At 44.0% G+C, this 17,592-nt stretch overlaps 1 protein-coding gene across 2 annotated transcripts in view; it reads left to right on the forward strand.

Moving 5' to 3' along the window:
- sgcd (sarcoglycan, delta (dystrophin-associated glycoprotein)) overlaps positions 1–17,592 on the forward strand; it is a 244,467-nt gene that overhangs the window by 58,346 nt on the left and 168,529 nt on the right. The window lies entirely within an intron of this gene.

Raw genomic sequence — 17,592 nt, forward strand, 5'->3', positions numbered from 1 at the left:
GCATTCTGCACGAAGGTGTTTGTAGCAATGCCTTTCACTTGCCTAACACTTAGGCTTTCAGACCTCACTTCCACCCTCAGCATATTCCTTTCTGGCCTGAGGAGGAGATCCCGGGGTGTTCCCAACTATTCCTTCTTGTCCTGGCTACTTGCCTTCTTTTCAGCCTCCCACCTTCTATCCTTCTCGGGTTTGTTGGAATGACGGAAAAAGGGTTTGGACTTGTAAACAAGCTCATAATCATCAGCAATCTCAGCTGCCTGTCTGGCTGTTGAAACCTTCTGGTTTTCTACATGGGTTCTTACTAATGGAGGGAGTGATTTTTAAAAATTCTTCCAGGAGAATTATTTCCTTAAGGATTTCATACTAGGCCTTTACCTTTAGTGCCCCCATCTAACGATCAAAGTTAATTTGCTTTACCCTCTCAAATTCTATATAAGTCTGCCCAGGCTGTTTCCGGATGTCCTGAAATTTATGCCTGTAAGCTTCAGGGACTAACATAAGCAGTGTGATTAGCCTTTTTTGCCATCTCATAATCTGTAGAAGCCTCCTCAGAAAGCATAGCATAAACGTCATGAGTTCTGCCAATCATCCTGCTTTGCATGAGCAATGTCCAGTTTTCTTTTGGCCACTTCATTTCACTTCACTTCTGGCTATCCTTTCAAAAGAAATGAAAAATGCCTGTACACCCCTTTCCTCAAACTTTGACAGGGCTTACACAAATTTAATCTCTTCATTGGGTCCTGAGCTGGACTCAGGTTTTTCCCCACCTGAATTTTCATTGGGGTCAACGGCATCCTTTTTTTTTTCTAATTCTGGCCTTCTAACCTGGTATTCCCTTTCTCTCTCCTTTTCCTCTCATTCTCGTGCCCTTTCTCTCTCCTGCCGTTCTGCTTGCTCCCTTTGAAATGCTCTCTCTTTTTCCTTTTCTCTCTCCTGCCACTAAACAAAGAACAAAGAAAATTACAGCACAGGAACAAGCCCTTCGGCCCTCCAAGCCTACGCTGATCCAGATCCTCCATCTAAACCTGTCGCCTATTTTCTAAGGGTCTGTATCTCTTTATTTCCTGCCCATTCATGTATCTGTCTAGATACATCTTAAAAGACGCTATCGTGCCCGCGTCTACCACCTCCGCTGGCAACGCGTTCCAGGCACCCACCACCCTCTGCGTAAAGAACTTTCCACGCATATCCCCCCTAAACTTTTCCTCTTTGAACTCGTGTCCCCTAGTAATTGAATCCCCCACTCTGGGAAAATGCTTCTTGCTATCCAACCTGTCTATACCTCTCATGATTTTGTACACCTCAATCAGGTCCCCCCTCAACCTCCGTCTTTCTAATGAAAATAATCCTAATTTACTCAACCTCTCTTCATAGCTAGTGCCCTCCATACCAGGCAACATCCTGGTGAACCTCCTCTGCACCCTCTCCAAAGCATCCACATCCTTTTGGTAATGTGGCGATCAGAACTGCACGCAGTATTCCAAATGTGGCCGAACCAAAGTCCTATACAACTGTAACATGACCTGCCAACTCTTGTACTCAATACCCTGTCCGATGAAGGAAAGCATGCCGTATGCCTTCTTGACCACTCTATTGACCTGCGTTGCCACCTTCAGGCAACAATGGACCTGAACACCCAAATCTCTCTGTACATCAATTTTCCCCAGGACTTTTCCATTTACTGTATAGTTCACTCTTGAATTGGATCTTCCAAAATGCATCACCTCGCATTTGCGCTGATTGAACTCCATCTGCCATTTCTCTGCCCAACTCTCCAGTCTATCTATATTCTGCTGTATTCTCTGACAGTCCCCTTCACTATCTGCTACTCCACCAATCTTAGTGTCGTCTGCAAACTTGCTAATCAGACCACCTATACTTTCCTCCAAATCATTTATGTATATCACAAACAGCAGTGGTCCCAGCACGGATCCCTGTGGAACACCACTGGTTACACGTCTCCATTTTGAGAAACTCCCTTCCACTGCTACTCTCTGTCTCCTGTTGCCCAGCCAGTTCTTTATCCATCTAGCTAGTACACCTTGGACCCCATGCGCCTTCACTTTCTCCATCAGCCTACCATGGGGAACCTTATCGAACGCCTTACTGAAGTCCATGTATATGACATCTACAGCCCTTCCCTCATCAATCAACTTTGTCACTTCCTCAAAGAATTCTATTAAGTTGGTAAGACATGACCTTCCCTACACAAAACCATGTTGCCTATCACTGATAAGCCCATTTTCTTCCAAATGGGAATAGATCCTATCCCTCAGTATCTTCTCCAGCAGCTTCCCTACCACTGACGTCAGGCTCACCGGTCTATAATTACCTGGATTATCCCTGCTACCCTTCTTAAACAAGGGCACAACATTAGCAATTCTCCAGTCCTCCGGGACCTCATCCGTGTTTAAGGATGTTGCAAAGATATCTGTTAAGGCCCCAGCTATTTCCTCTCTCGCTTCCCACAGAAACCTGGGATAGATCCCATCCGGACCTGGGGACTTGTCCACCTTAATGCCTTTTAGAATACCCAACACTTCCTCCCTCCTTATGCTGACTTGACTGAGAGTAATCAAACATCTGTCCCTAACCTCAACATCCGTCATGTCCCTCTCCTCGGTGAATACCGATGCAAAGTACTCGTTTAGAATCTCACGCATTTTCTCTGACTCCACGCATAACTTTCCTCCTTTGTCCTTGAGTGGGCCAATCCTTTCTCCAGTTACCCTCTTGCTCCTTATATATGAATAAAAGGCTTTGGGATTATCCTTAACCCTGTTTGCTAAAGATATTTCATGACCCCTTTTAGCCCTCTTAATTCCTCGTTTCAGATTGTGCCTACAATCCCGATATTCTTTCAAAGCTTCGTCTTTGTTCAGACGCCTAGACCTTATGTATGCTTCCTTTTTCCTCTTAGCTAGTCTCACAATTTCACCTGTCATCCATGATTCCCTAATCTTGCCATCTCTATCCCTCATTTTCACAGGAACATGTCTCTCCTGCACGCTAATCAACCTCTCTTTAAAAGCCTCCCACATATCACATGTGGATTTACCTTCAAACAGCTGCTCCCAATCTACATTCCCCAGCTCCTGCCGAATTTTGGTATAGTTGGCCTTCCCCCAAGTTAGCACTCTTCCTTTAGGACCACTCTCGTCTTTGTCCATGAGTATTCTAAAACTTACGGAATTGTGATCACTATTCCCAAAGTAGTCCCCTACTGAAACTTCAACCACCTGGCCAGGCTCATTCCCCAACACCAGGTCCAGTATGGCCCCTTCCCGAGTTGGACTATTTACATACTGCTCTGGAAAACCCTCCTGGATGCTCCTTACAAATTCTGCTCCATCTAGACCTCCAACACTAAGTGAATCCCAGTCAATGTTGGGAAAATTAAAATCTCCTATCACCACCACCCTGTTGCTCCGACATCTTTCCATAATCTGTTTACATATTTGTACCTCTATCTCACGCTCGCTGTTGGGAGGCCTGTAGTACAGCCCCAACATTGTTACCGCACCCTTCCTATTTCTGAGTTCTGCCCATATTGCCTCACAGCTCGAGTCCTCCATGGTGCCTTCCTTCAGCACAGCTGTGATATCCTCTTTGACCAGTAATGCAACTCCTCCACCCCTTTTACCTCCCTCTCTATCCCGCCTGAAGCATCGGTATCCTGGGATATTTAGTTGCCAATCATGCCCATCCCTCAACCAAGTCTCAGTAATAGCAATAACATCATACTCCCAGGTACTAATCCAAGCCCTAAGTTCATCTGCCTTACCTACTACACTTCTTGCATTAAAACAAATGCACCTCAGACCACCAGTCCCTTTGCTTTCATCATCTGCTCCCTGCCTACTCTTTCCCTTAGTCACGCTGACTTCATTATCTAGTTCCTTACAGGCTTTTGTTACTACCTCCTTACTGTCCACTGACCTCATTTGGTTCCCATCCCCCTGCCACATTAGTTTAAACCCTCCCCAACAGCGTTAGCAAAAGCACCCCCAAGGACATTGGTTCCAGTCCAGCCCAGGTGTAGACCATCCAATTTGTAATAGTCCCACCTCCCCCAGAACCGGTCCCAATGTCCCAAAAATCGGAACCCCTCCCTCCTGCACCATCTCTCAAGCCACGCATTCATCCTGACTATTCTTTCATTTCTACTCTGACTAGCACGTGGCACTGGTAGCAATCCTGAGATTACTACCTCTGAGGTCCTACTTTTTAACTTGGCTCCTAACTCCCTAAATTCTGCTTGTAGGACCTCATCCCGTTTTTTACCTATATCATTGGTGCTTATGTGCACAACGACAACTGGCTGTTCACCCTCCCCTTCAGAATGTTCTGCAGCCGATTCTGAGACATCCCTGACCCGTGCACCTGGGAGGCAACATACCATTCAGGAGTCTCGTTTTCGACCACAGAACCGCCTATCTACTCCCCTTACAATCGAATCCCCTATGACTATAGCCCTTCCACTCTTTTTCCCGCCCTTCTGAACAGCAGAGCCAGCCACGGTGCCATGAACCTGGCTACTGCTGCCTTCCCCTGGTGAGCCATCTCCCTCAACAGTATCCAAAACGGTATATCTGTTGTGGAGGGAGATGAACGCAGGGGACACCTGTGCTGCCTTCCTGCTCTTTCTCTGCCTTTTGGTCACCCATTCCCTTTCTCCCTCAGCAATCCTAATCTGCGGTGTGACCAATTCGCTAAACGGCTATCCACTACCTCCTCAGCATCGCGGATGCTCCAAAGTGAGTCCATCCGCAGCTCCAGAGCCGTCATTCGGTCTAACAAGAGCTGCAGCTGGACACACTTCCTGCACGTGAAGGAGTCAGGGACATCAGCCGTGTCCCTGAGCTCCCACATTGAGCAAGAGGAGCATAACACGGGTCTGAGATCTCCTGCCATTTTTAATCTTAAACTTAACTTAGTCTGAAACTTAGATAAATGAAAAAGGAACGAAAAGATTTTCCCAATCACATGATAAAAAACAAAGTAGAAAAAGCCTTACCTTATCTACACACCACCGAGTCCTTTTTTTTTGGTTAGAGGAGGAGGGCGGGTGGGAGACACTACCCGTGTAGTGTCTCGGGTTCACAAACGGCCCAAATATATAGGGTTTTACTTACCCAGCAGCCCCTTGGTCCGCCGAAAACAAAAGGAAATTAAGTTTAAGCTGGAACTGACCTTCCCAGCTGCTCATTCGCTCGCACTCTCTGCTCCCGAATAAGCTGCTGCAAATGTGCTTATGCCCTTCAAAATATCCTTTTGTTTTCCTTTTTCCCTTGCCTGAAATTCTAGCTCTAACTTCTTCCTGTCCAACTGAATCTGTGTTCGTGTTACAGTGTCTTCAACTGATTCTACTCATCCCTCTGGCTTTTCACTTCAATCTTCAGCTGTCTGGCCACTAGTCTCTGAATTTCAGCCTGCCTAGCTTTCAGTCTAATGTCTAACTTCAAGCACTTCACTACACTTGACAGCTCATCAGTGGACCATGCCTTTAAATCATAATCTATTCCAGACTGCTGCACAAGCGCACTTGCATCAAAAGTAGCCATTCCGGTAGCGTAATCTTTATTCTAATGTACAAGAAACCTGTCATTTTTCTTTTTCTCTTTTCAATTATTATTACCCTGCTTACAATTGCACTTCATCGACTTTGGGTTCTCCCTCACTGAGCCCCCAATTATATGTTATGGCCGAGGCTGGAGGAGTGCACTGTCTTTCTCTCGTTTCACTTCTCCATGGGTCACAACATATATTTAAATGTTTTTCCAGTTACCGATACAGCCAATTATATACTTTATCTATTTTAGTTTCAGAATAAAATCCACCAACCAGGTTTCTTTAATAAACAACAAAATTATTAATTTATTATAAAATAAAACTTATTCAATAAAGATGCAATGCTTATTAACACACAAGTTGAAATATGAAAGTTCCCTTCTAAATTAATCTGACACATGTGTGCACACACTCACCAGTTAAAGAAAAAAAAATTCTCTGCAGAGATCTCTTTATAAACAAAAGAAAAAAAAACTTTGGCCAAATACTTGTTAATTCTTAAAGAATAAAGGATAAGATATGGAATTTTCCCAAATGGCCCTTTTTTATGGCATCCAAATACATGTAGACAACTGCCACTGGGATCTTTCTGGAGCAGTTGGAGCAGGCGATGTCGAGGATTAGTCTGGCAGGCTTTCCAGGAGAATCACTGCATCAGGGGTTTCACCTATCATACAGGATTCTCGGGGTTTCTCAAAGAGGTGGGAAAAGGATGAACTGGTGGCTTCTCTCTTAGCAGGCTTACCTCCAACTGAACCAAAACAATATCCAAAAATGAAACCAATTCTTGACCACCATAAATTTTGATATGTCACTTCTCTGTAAACAACTTTCCTAGTCATCAAGGATCCTGCTCTTTACATAGCTGAAGACATGTGACTTCCAGTAATAGTTTTTTTTACACAAAGTCCCAAGTCCTTCCAATGACCTTTTTTTTAAAAAAAAGTCCAGCACCTATGGAATCTCTTCAGTCTTTCAAATGAATCAATTTCCATAACTTTTAAACAGGAGTCCTCAAAAATATTAAAATTTGGAAGCACTTTCATAACAACAGGTTCAGTGATAGAGTCTGTATTTATTTAATCTTTGTTATAATTGCCTTGCTAGTGCTAGGTATCAAGTGCACAGCTTCCTCGGCTTAAATATTGCAATTTTAACTGAAGTGGTCTGTTTATTTCATTCTATATGACATATTAAAATAATACTCCTTTTTTCCTGCCCACTAAGTTTTTAAACCCAAGCTGAGTGTCATTGTACCACTACATCCTGGTTTACCTCAACTTCTTTCTGACTCTTTTTAACCTTGGTTGTGCCAGTTTCATGGACTTTGGACTTTCACCAGGTTTATTAATTTTAAAAAACATGGAAGTGATAATATAATGGGTGAAAAACTTCTGCTGTGTATAGTAGATTGTAAGCATGTTCTGTATATATTACAAGGGTAAATAAACCATACTTGTATTATAAAGAATACCATCTCTATTTATTTTAGCCATATAATTTGTACCTTTCTAGTTTGATGAATATTGAGATGTTCTTTTACCTTTCTCTGTAGTCATCCACTGTTACCCCTTTGGCTTCTCATTTCTATGTTGTCATTGAGCCAGGAAGCACAGGGGACTGCAGATGTGACTGTATCAATTGACAGTAGCACAGCAAGACCATCAAAGCTAGAGATCAGATTTTCCCCAAACCTTATCATCTGCTTGTCATCAGTTTTCATCAGAGACATTAGGCTGAATTCTATAAGCCTTGGTGGCGGGCATACAAAATGGCGGCCCGCCTGTGCGGGCTACACGCCAAAGAGCCAACGCAATTCCAAGCGCAGCGGCTCATTTAAATAACCCCCCCCCACAATCACTTGGAGGGGGCGGGCTGTCTGTCCCCAGCAATGCCGTCAGCTGCCTGTGCGCTGGTGCTGACGCCATTTTTAAAGGGCTGTCAACCCGACAGGCAAATTTAAATACTTAAAGAAACATTTAATGATATTAAATAAATACATCTCTTTTGCCTCTCTCCCAGCCCCCACCCCCCACCATAACAATTAAATTAATTATTTGACCTTTCCCTTCCAAAAATACTTACCTTTACCAATTGCCCCCCTCCCACCACCAACTGCACAAACTTTACACTACACCCTTCCCACTATCCCCTACAACCATGACGTTAATTTGACCCCATTACCCCCAGTCCCGCACTGAGAAACTTACCTTCTCCCCCCTCCTCACCAGTGTTGCGCCTCGTTCCCCTGGACAGGGATCCGAAGGTGTGGCAGTGTCAGCCGCCGGGTTGAAGGTTGCAGCGGAATATCAGGAGGCAACGTGAGAGTAATTAATTCAGGTATTTAAATTTATTTAAATATTTAAATTGCAGTCCCATCACTGAGCAGTGGGCTGGCTGCCATAAGGCCTCGCCACCGCTGGTAACATCGGACCCGGCCCTGCCGGCGTTGAGGTCCATAGTGGACCTCATCCGGGGCCATCTTCAGGTGCCCCCTGCCACCGATCCCGACGTCAATGGCTCCTTAAAATCCAGTCCATCAATGCAGTTCAGGTAGGTTTTGAGAAACAGAGAGATTTATACATTCTTACACTGATCACAAGGAAGAGACTTTGGTATATAGTCCTTAATCTTTCCAGTACCAACTGGGATTGCATGATTCAACACTATCACAGATCGAGCAAGTGCCTGCTTCTCCTCTGAGAAATATAAAACTATAAAAAGACCAGTCTGTACTTAATAATGAACAAGTAATCATTACAATGAGTTTTTTGATTAAGTTGTTGCTGACCAGAGAATAGCATCAGGTTTTGTATCGCAGGTGTTTGACCCAAAAACATGTGGCTATCAATATGTGATAAACCAGAGGCATCTGGACAGTTTAATGGACAGAGATGTAGCAGGGTTAAGTGTAAAATCATGTGATTAGGTAAAAGAAGTGAGAATATGAATTATGTATCAAATATGCTTGGAGTAGAGCAGGAGAAAGGTAGAAGGTTAAAAAGATTAGGTAGAAGACGTGAGAATGAGCATTTTGTATTAAATATTCTTGGATGGAGCAGGAAAGAGAAAAATGTCGATTCAGTGTTTACAGGCGGTGAAGAAAGCAAGTAAGATCTCGGGATGTTTAACTAGTAATGTTCCTTATAAATCTAAGGAAGTGAGGCTAATGTATCTAGCTTTGATGATGTAACACTTGGTGGACTCTGTGCAGGTTTGATCTTTCTGTTACAGAAAAACTACAGCTTATCAGAGGGAGTCCGCAGAAAGGCTACGTGGCTGAATGCTGAACTTAGACTGAGTTATAAGAAGGAATAGTCTATTGAGATTTTACTTTCTGGTGAAGAGAAGTATTGGAAGAGGATAGGACTTGATAAGGGCCCTTAAGATTGTCATAGGTTTAGAAAATTAGGATCTAGAGTATGGAGAACTTTTTTGTTTGTTGAGCACAGATTCAAGGACTTCTGGGCGTGGTTTAAAATCAAAAAGGAAATAGCAAATAGATTCCGTAATATTTTGGTAAAGGGGGTGATAGAATTTTGGAACTTATATTTCAGTGGAGATGCTGAAACAGAAAAGCTCAGCAGGTTTATAAAAAAAGGACTGGATGAATACCTATTAGGAAAGGGGATATGGGGGTATTCGTTCAGCAATCACAGTAAAGCAATTGATAGGAAGTTTGGAAGGGTAGACGAAATGCACCAATGATTTTCTCCTGCTCAAAACATTACTATGTTACACTGTTAAATGGATTTTTCCACTGCTAATGCCATCTATCACCTTTCACTTTGACTCCTTTTCATGTTTCCTGAGATCAATTCTATTTAGCAGTCACATTGCTTGCCACAATCTAAAGCTGAGTGAGAGTGATCAAATAGGAATGTTGCCATATTGTTTTTTTCACCATGTTTGGACAATCAATCTCAATAACATTACTTCGAGAATCAACAAATCAAGTACTGGGTAATGCATTGCTGATTCGTGCACACCCAGCAACAGAATTCTCAAAATATAACGGTGCCATTAATTAAGAACACAATGGTAAGCTAACTTACATTTTCAGACCTTTTTACTTCAATTATTTTTCTTGAGTGCTATGCAAATGTCCACTTCCATAAGTGAGCCCTTACCCGCCTTTTACCACAATGGGCTGGATTTTACCAGCCCCCTGACGTTGGGGCTCATTACGGGGGGGCCCGGAAAATGCCTATGGGAGAGGCCCACCACGGGCCTCGATGCCGGGAAGGCCCCGCCCCATATTACCAGCGATGGCAAGGCCTCATGGCGGCACCACCCCCACCCCCCCCGCCGCTTGGCGACAGAGACTTAATTTAAATATTTAAATAAATGTTAATTATCGAATAACTGCTTATCTCGTCACGACGGCCGTCCCGCTCTGATATTCCGGCCAGTTGCTGGAAATTCCAGAACACTGGTGGGGAGAGGGGAGAAGTGAAGTTTTCGGGGCAGGAGGGTGGGTAGCAAGGAAAAATCTTGCTATTGGTTGAGGGGACAGTGGGAAGGGATTGAAGGTCAAATTTAATAAAGGTCAGGCGGAAAGTTCAAGATCGGAAGAAAATTTTTTTTGTGGGGGGAGAGGTCAATTAATAAGAGATAGTGTTGAATCATTGAAACTGTGAATACATTTTTATGTTTAATTTTCCTTCCTCTTTCATTTTAAATATTGAAACGATGCACAAGGGCCTGAAACTCTTTAAAAGTGGCACTGCCGCCTGTGCGGTGGCGCCGGATGCTGTTACCGGGGATGAAGCGCCCGCCCCCTCTATGTCATCAGGGGTGGGCGTCCGCCCCTCCACACGAATGAGCTTCTGTGTTAATATCGCGGCAGGTCCACGGTGCACATCTCATGGGTGCATATTTTAGTTCAGTGGTGTTTTAATTCAGTAGTTCTCAAACGGGAGTCCACAAACTCCTGGGGGTTTGTAGAGACTAGCCAGCAGCTCTGCGAAATAATCAATAATATCGCTAGGCTTTTGCTGAACATATCTTACAACTGTGGCAGAGGAATATTTGACAATAAAAATAACATGCCGCACCACAACTATTTTCAAATTGGACTGATTATATAGTGACTTGTAATGGTGAGCCTGGAAGAGACCCCTGTTATTTTGGCAGCCTGAATGTTGCACAGCTTGCAATTACTTCCAGGGTGGCGCCGTGTTTGAGACATGGGTAAGAGAAGTGTGAGGTGATGCATTTGGGGAGGTCAAACAAGGCAAAGGAATACACGATTAACAGGAAAATACTGAGATGTGTAGAGGAAGTAAGGGACCTTGGAGTGAATGTCCACAGATCCCTGAAGGTTGCAGGACAGGCTGATAAAGTGGTTAAAACGGCATATGGAATCCTTTCCTTTATTAGTTGAGGTATAGAATATAAGAGCAGGGAGGTTATGCTGGAACTGTATAACTCATTGGTTAGGCCACAACTTGAGTACTGTGTGCAGTTCTGGTCACCTCATTACAGAGAGGGTACAGAGGAGATTTACGAGGATGTTGCCAGGACTAGAAAAATGCAGCTATGAGGAAAGATTGGATAAGCTGGGGTTGTTCTCCTTGGAACAGAGAAGGCTGAGGGGAGATCTGATTGAAATGTACAAAATTTTGAGGGACCTGGATAGAATGGAGGTGAAGGGCCTATCCACCTTAGCAGAGGGGTCAGTGATGAGGGTGCATAGATTTAAAGTGATTGGTAGAAAAATCAGAGGGGAGATGAAGAAAAACCTTTTCACCTAGAGGATGGTAGGGGTCTGGAACTCACTGCCTGAAAGGGTAGTTAAGGTAGAGACCCTCAACTCATTCAAAAGGAGTCTGGATATGCACCTCAAGTGCCATAGTCTGCAGTGCTATGGACCAAATACTGGAAGGTGGGATTAGAATGGGTGGATCGTTTATCGGCCAGCACAGACACGAGGGGCCAAGTGGCCTCTTTCTGTGCCTTACACTTCCTATGATTCTAAGAGAATGAGCGGCCACTGGAAGCAGGCTTGTTGTGAGCTTGGAGGTGGGAGTGGGGTGCAGCTGCTATAAATGCAGCGCAGGGTGGGTTGGCTGTTTACCTAGGAGGGGAGAGTGCATGAAGGAGCACTGAGAGTGGCACTAAGATTGCCAGGTTGTGGGTGCCAAAAGGTTGTTCAATGCTAGTGTCTTGAGTGCCTTCATCTTCTGCTATTCTTCAGTAAAATGGGGATTTACAAGGCATAAGTCAGGACTGTGATGGAATATTTTCCACTTGCCTGGATGAGTGCAGCTCCAACAGCACTCAAGAAGCTTGACATCAGTCAGGACAAAGCAGCCCTCTTGATCGTCACCCCAACCACCACCTTAAACATTCATTCCCTCCATGACCAACGCACAATGGCAGCAGTGTGTACCATCTTCAGGATGCACTGCAGCAACTCACAAAGCCTCCTTCAACAGCACCTTCCAAACTTGCGACCTCTACAACCTAGAAAAACAAGAGCAGCAGGCGCATGAGAACACCATCACCTGCAAGTTCAACTCCAAGTCACACAGCATCCTGACTTGGAACTATGTCGCCATTTTTTCACTATCGCTGGGTCAACATCGTGGATCTCCCTTCCTAACAGCACTGTGGGTGTACCTATCCCACATGGACTGCAGCAGTTCAAGAACGCAGCTTACCACCTTCTCAAGGGCAATTAGGGATGGGAAACAAACGCTGGCCTTGCCAGCAAAGCCCACATCCCATAAAAGAATAAAAAAGTTACAGACTTTCAGACTGTTTGTTGGAAAACAAAGATATTTTATGTTATATTAGTGCAGAATTTACTGCTGCTGAAATTAGAATTAGAACCAACAAATTCTAAAAGATACTATACTATTAAAACACTCTGTGCATGCAACATTTCCATATTTTGAGTATTATATAGTATTATAATTTTGATGGCGGTGTCTGTATTTACTCATCCATTTGAAAAGGCATCCTTCAACCGAACAAAATTGTGAATTCTTCTTTCTTCTTTGGCCTCCTTGTCTCGAGAGACAATGGGTAAGCCCCTGGATGTGGACAGTGGTTTGTGAAGCAACGCCTCAAGTGGCTATAAAGGCCAATTCTAGAGTGACAGACTCTTCCACAGGTGCTGCAGATAAAATTGGTTGTCGGGGCTGTTACACAGTTGGTTCTCCCCTTGCGCTTCTGTCTTTTTTCCTGCCAACTACTAAGTCTCTTTGACTCGTCACACTTTAGCCCCACCTTTATGGCTGCCCGCCAGCTCTGGCGATCACTGGCAATTGACTCCCACGATTTGTGATCAATGTCACAGGACTTCATGTCACGTTTGCAGATGTCTTTAAAGCGGAGACATGGACGGCCGGTGGGTCTGATACCAGTGACGAGCTCGCTATACAATGTGTCCTTGGGGATCCTGCCATCTTCCATGAGGCTCACATGGCCAAACCATCTCAAGCGCCGTTGGCTCAGTAGGGTGTATAAGCTGGGGATGTTGGCCACTTCGAGGACTTCTGTGTTGGAGATACGGTCCTGCCACCTGATGCCAAGGATTCTCCGGAGGTAGCGAAGATGGAATGAATTGAGATGTCGCTCTTGGCTGACATATGTTGTCCAGGCCTCGCTGCCGTAGAGCAAGGTACTGAGGACACAGGCTTGATACACTCGGACTTTTGTGTTCCATGTCAGTGTGCCATTTTCCCACACTCTCTTGGCCAGTCTGGACATAGCAGTGGAAGCCTTTCCCATGCGCTTGTTGATTTCTGCATCTAGAGACAGGTTACTGGTGATAGTTGAGCCTAGGTAGGTGAACTCTTGAACCACTTCCAGAGCGTGGTTGCCAATATTGATGGATGGAGCATTTCTGACTTTCTGTCCCATGATGTTCATTTTGTAGACTGGTTTCAATCTCACTTTGAAGAGCTGGAGCCTGTCATAGCCGCTACACTGCTGGACTACAAGTAAGCCCCCAGCGAATTAACATCCGTAGCACTCAAAGCAGCCAGAAGTGCTGCACAAAGAACAGCCAGGCGCTGCGCAAATGACTACTGGCAACACCTATGCAGTCATATTCAGCTGGCCTCTGACACCGGAAACATCAGAGGAATGTATGATGGCATTAAGAGAGCTTTTGGGCCAACCATCAAGAAGATCACCCCCCTCAAATCTAAATCAGGGGACACAATCACTGACCAACGCAAGCAAATTGACCTCTGGGTGGAGCACTACCTAGAGCTATACTCCAGGGAAAATGGTGTTACTGAGACCGCCCTCAATGCAGCCCAGTCTCTGCCAGTCATGGACGAGCTGGACGTACAGCCAACAAAATCAGAACTCAGTGATGCCATTGATTCTCTCGTCAGCGGAAAAGCCCCTGGGTAGGACGGCATTACCCCTGAAATAATCAAGAGTGCCAAGCCTGCTATACTTTCAACACTCTGCGAACTGCTTTGCCTGTGCTGGGACAAGGGAGCAGTACCACAGGACATGCGCGATGCCAATATCATCACCCTCTATAAGAACAAGGGTGACCGCAGTGACTGCAACAACTACCGTGGAATCTCCCTGCTCAGCATAGTGGGGAAAGTCTTCTCTCGAGTCGCTTTAAACAGGCTCCAGAAGCTGGCTGAATTGTGAATTACTGTTTTAGATTACTGGGTTTAGCTGTCCAATAGTAAATAGCAGAGATTTTGTTGACTGGAAGTGAAATTATGCTAATTCATCTTTGGTCATTTCTTGTCTGGCAGGCTGATTCCCACTGGTGAGTTTCAGGCACACATAGACCAAAAATTGGCATATTTGGCCAACTCACCACTTTATTCATGCAATCACTGACCTGGAGCCTAAAATTTACAAGCAATATATTGACCTCTAATTCACCCGAAAAATTCGTTGGTACTTAAAATTATGTGAATTCCCAGAGGGAGTACTTGACCAGTTCATTATAGATACAGACCAGGTTAGCAACTGGACATTCCAACTGCCCTCCAGACCCCAGAATATAACCAAGCAATACCTTGGCATCTCAGCTAGTATAAAATAATAATGGACCTCATGCAGTTAGCGTGATGTAATTTACTTGAAGGGTTCAGATACGACATACCTCTATTCATTTGGTGGGGGACAGCATTAGCAAATAACCTGAGAAAGAGCCATAGTCATTATTATGGCACAGAAGGAGGCCATTTGGCCCATTGAGCCCATGCCAGCTCTCTGTAGCGAAATCTAGTCTGTCCCATTCCCCTGCTCTATTCCCATAGCCCTGTAAATTTATTTCCCTCAAGTACCCTTTCAATTTCTTTTTGAAAATTGATTATCTCCACTTCTACCACCCTCGTAGGTAGTGAGTTCCAGGTCAGGACCACTCACTGCATCAAAAAATTCTTCCTCACATCTCCCTGCATCTCTTGCCAAAACATTAAACCTCTGTCCTCTCGCCCTTGTACCATCAGCTAATGGGAACAGCTTTTCCTTGTCTATCTTATCTAAACCTGTCATAACCTCTATAAAATCGCCCCTCAATCTCCTTTGCTCCAAGGAGAACAGTCCCAGCTTCTCCAACCTCACCTTGTAGCTAAAAGCCCTCCCTGGAACTCTTCTGGTCAATCTCTTCTGCACCCTCTTAAGGACCCTCACATCCTTCCTAAATGTATGGTGACCAGAACTGGATGCAATACTCTAGTTGTGGCCTAACCAGAGCTTTCTAAAGGTTCAGCATAACTTCCCTACTTTTGTATTCAATAACTCTAATTATGAAGCCCAAGATCCTCTATGCATTGCTAACTAGTCTCTCAATAAGAACATAAAGAACATAACATAAGAACTAGGAGCAGGAGTAGGCAATTCAGCCTTTCGAGCCTGCTCCGCCATTCAATACGATCACGGCTGATGTCATCTCAGCCTCAACTCCACTTTCCCGCCCGTTCTCCATAACCCTTCAACCCATTTCTAATTAAAAATCTGTCTATCTCCTCCTTAAATTTACTCAATGTCCCAGCATCCACCGCACTCTGGGGTAGTGAATTCCACAGACTCACGACCCTTTGAGAGAAATCATTTCTCCTCATCTCTGTTTTAAATCTGCTACCCCTTATCCTAAAACTGTGACATCTCATTCTAGATTGCCCCACAAGAGGAAACATCCTCTTTACGTCTACTTTGTCAATCTCCTTAATCATCTTATATACCTCAATTAGATTTCCTCTCATTCTTCTAAACTCTAGAGAGTAAAGGCCTAACCTGCTCAATTTCTCTTCATAAGACAAAACCCTCATCTCTGGAATCAATCTAGTGAACCTCCTCTGAATTGCCTCCAATGCAACTACATCCCTCCTCAAGTAAGGGGACCAAAAACTGTACGCAATATTCCAGGTGTGGTCTCACCAATGCCTTGTACAGTTGAGGCAACACTTCTCTACTTTTATACTGTATTCCTTTCGCAATAAATGCCAAAATTCCATTTGCCTTCCTTATTACCTGCTGTACCTGCATACTAGTTTTCTGCGATTCATGCACGAGGACACCCAGATCCCTCTGCACCGAAGCACTCTGAAGTTTCTCTCCATTTAGATAATAATTTGCCTTTCTATTCTGCCGACCAAAATGGATAACCTCACACTTATCCACATTAAGCTCCATCTGCCAAACTTTGGCCCATTCACCGAACCTATCCATATCCATTTGTAAATTTCTTATTTCTTTATTGTAACTTACTATCCCACCTATTTTAGTGTCATTTGCAAATTTGGCTATAGTACCTTCTATCCCTGCATCCAAGTCATTTATATAGATTGTAAATAGTTGGGGCCCAAGGACCAAACCCTGTGGCACCCCACTCGTTACATCTTGCCAACCAGAAAAAGACCCATTTATCCCGACTCTCTGTTTTCTGTTGGTTAGCCAATCCTCTATCCAACCTAATAAATTTCCCCTGTCCCCATGTGATCTTACCTTGTGTATTAACCTTTTGTATTAACCTTATCAAATGCCTTCTGGAAGTCCAGATATACTACATCTACAGGATCTCCATTATCCACTTTGCCTGTTACAGCTTCGAAGAACTCTAGCAAATTAGTCAAACATGATTTGCCCTTCATAAAACCATGCTGACTCTGATGGATTGCATTTTGACTTTCTAAATGTCATGTTATTACTTCCTTAATAATGGATTCTAACAATTTCCCCACAACAGATGTTAAACTAACTGGTCTATAGTTTCCTACTTTCTGCCTCCCTCCCTTTTTGAATAATGGCATTATATTAGCTTTTTTCCAATCCACTGGAACCTTTCCCGCATATAGGGAATTTTGGAATATTATAACCAATGGATCCACTATCTCCGCTGCCACATTCTTTAAGACCCTAGGATGCAGGCCATCAGGCCCTGGGGACTTGTCTGCCTTCGATACCAATAGTTTGCTCAGTACTTTTTCACTAGTGATGATGATTGTTCTATGTTCCTCCCTTTCTACAACCTCTGCATTATCTGTTACTATTGGGATGGCACTAGTGTCCTCCACCTTGAAAACTGAGGCAAAATACTGATTTAGTGTCTCTGCCATTTCTGTGTTCCCCTCTATTAACTCCCCAGTCTCATCCTCCAAGGGACCAACGTTCACTTTAGCTACTCTCTTCCTTTTTATATACTTATAGAAGCTTTTGCTATCCGTTTTTATATTTTGCACTAGCTTTCTTTCATAATTTACCTTTGCTCTTTTTATTACTTTTTTAGTAACCCTTTGTTGACCTTTAAATGTATCCCAATCTTCCAGCCTGCCACTGGCCTTTGTAATATGATATGCCTTAGTTTTTGTCTTTATGTTATACTTAACTTCCTTGCTAGCCATGGATGTTTTATCCCCTCTTACAATCTTTCTTCCTCTCTGGAATATATTATCGTTGGGAGGAATTGAATATCTCCTTAAACATCTGCCGCTGCTCATCAATTGTCCTACCAATTGTTTTGGAATACTCTCCACTTACCTGGATGGGTGCAGCTCCAACAACACTCAAGAAGTTCGACACCATCCA

Source organism: Heterodontus francisci, chromosome 12 (assembly GCF_036365525.1).
Source record: "Heterodontus francisci isolate sHetFra1 chromosome 12, sHetFra1.hap1, whole genome shotgun sequence".
NCBI lineage: Eukaryota > Metazoa > Chordata > Chondrichthyes > Heterodontiformes > Heterodontidae > Heterodontus > Heterodontus francisci.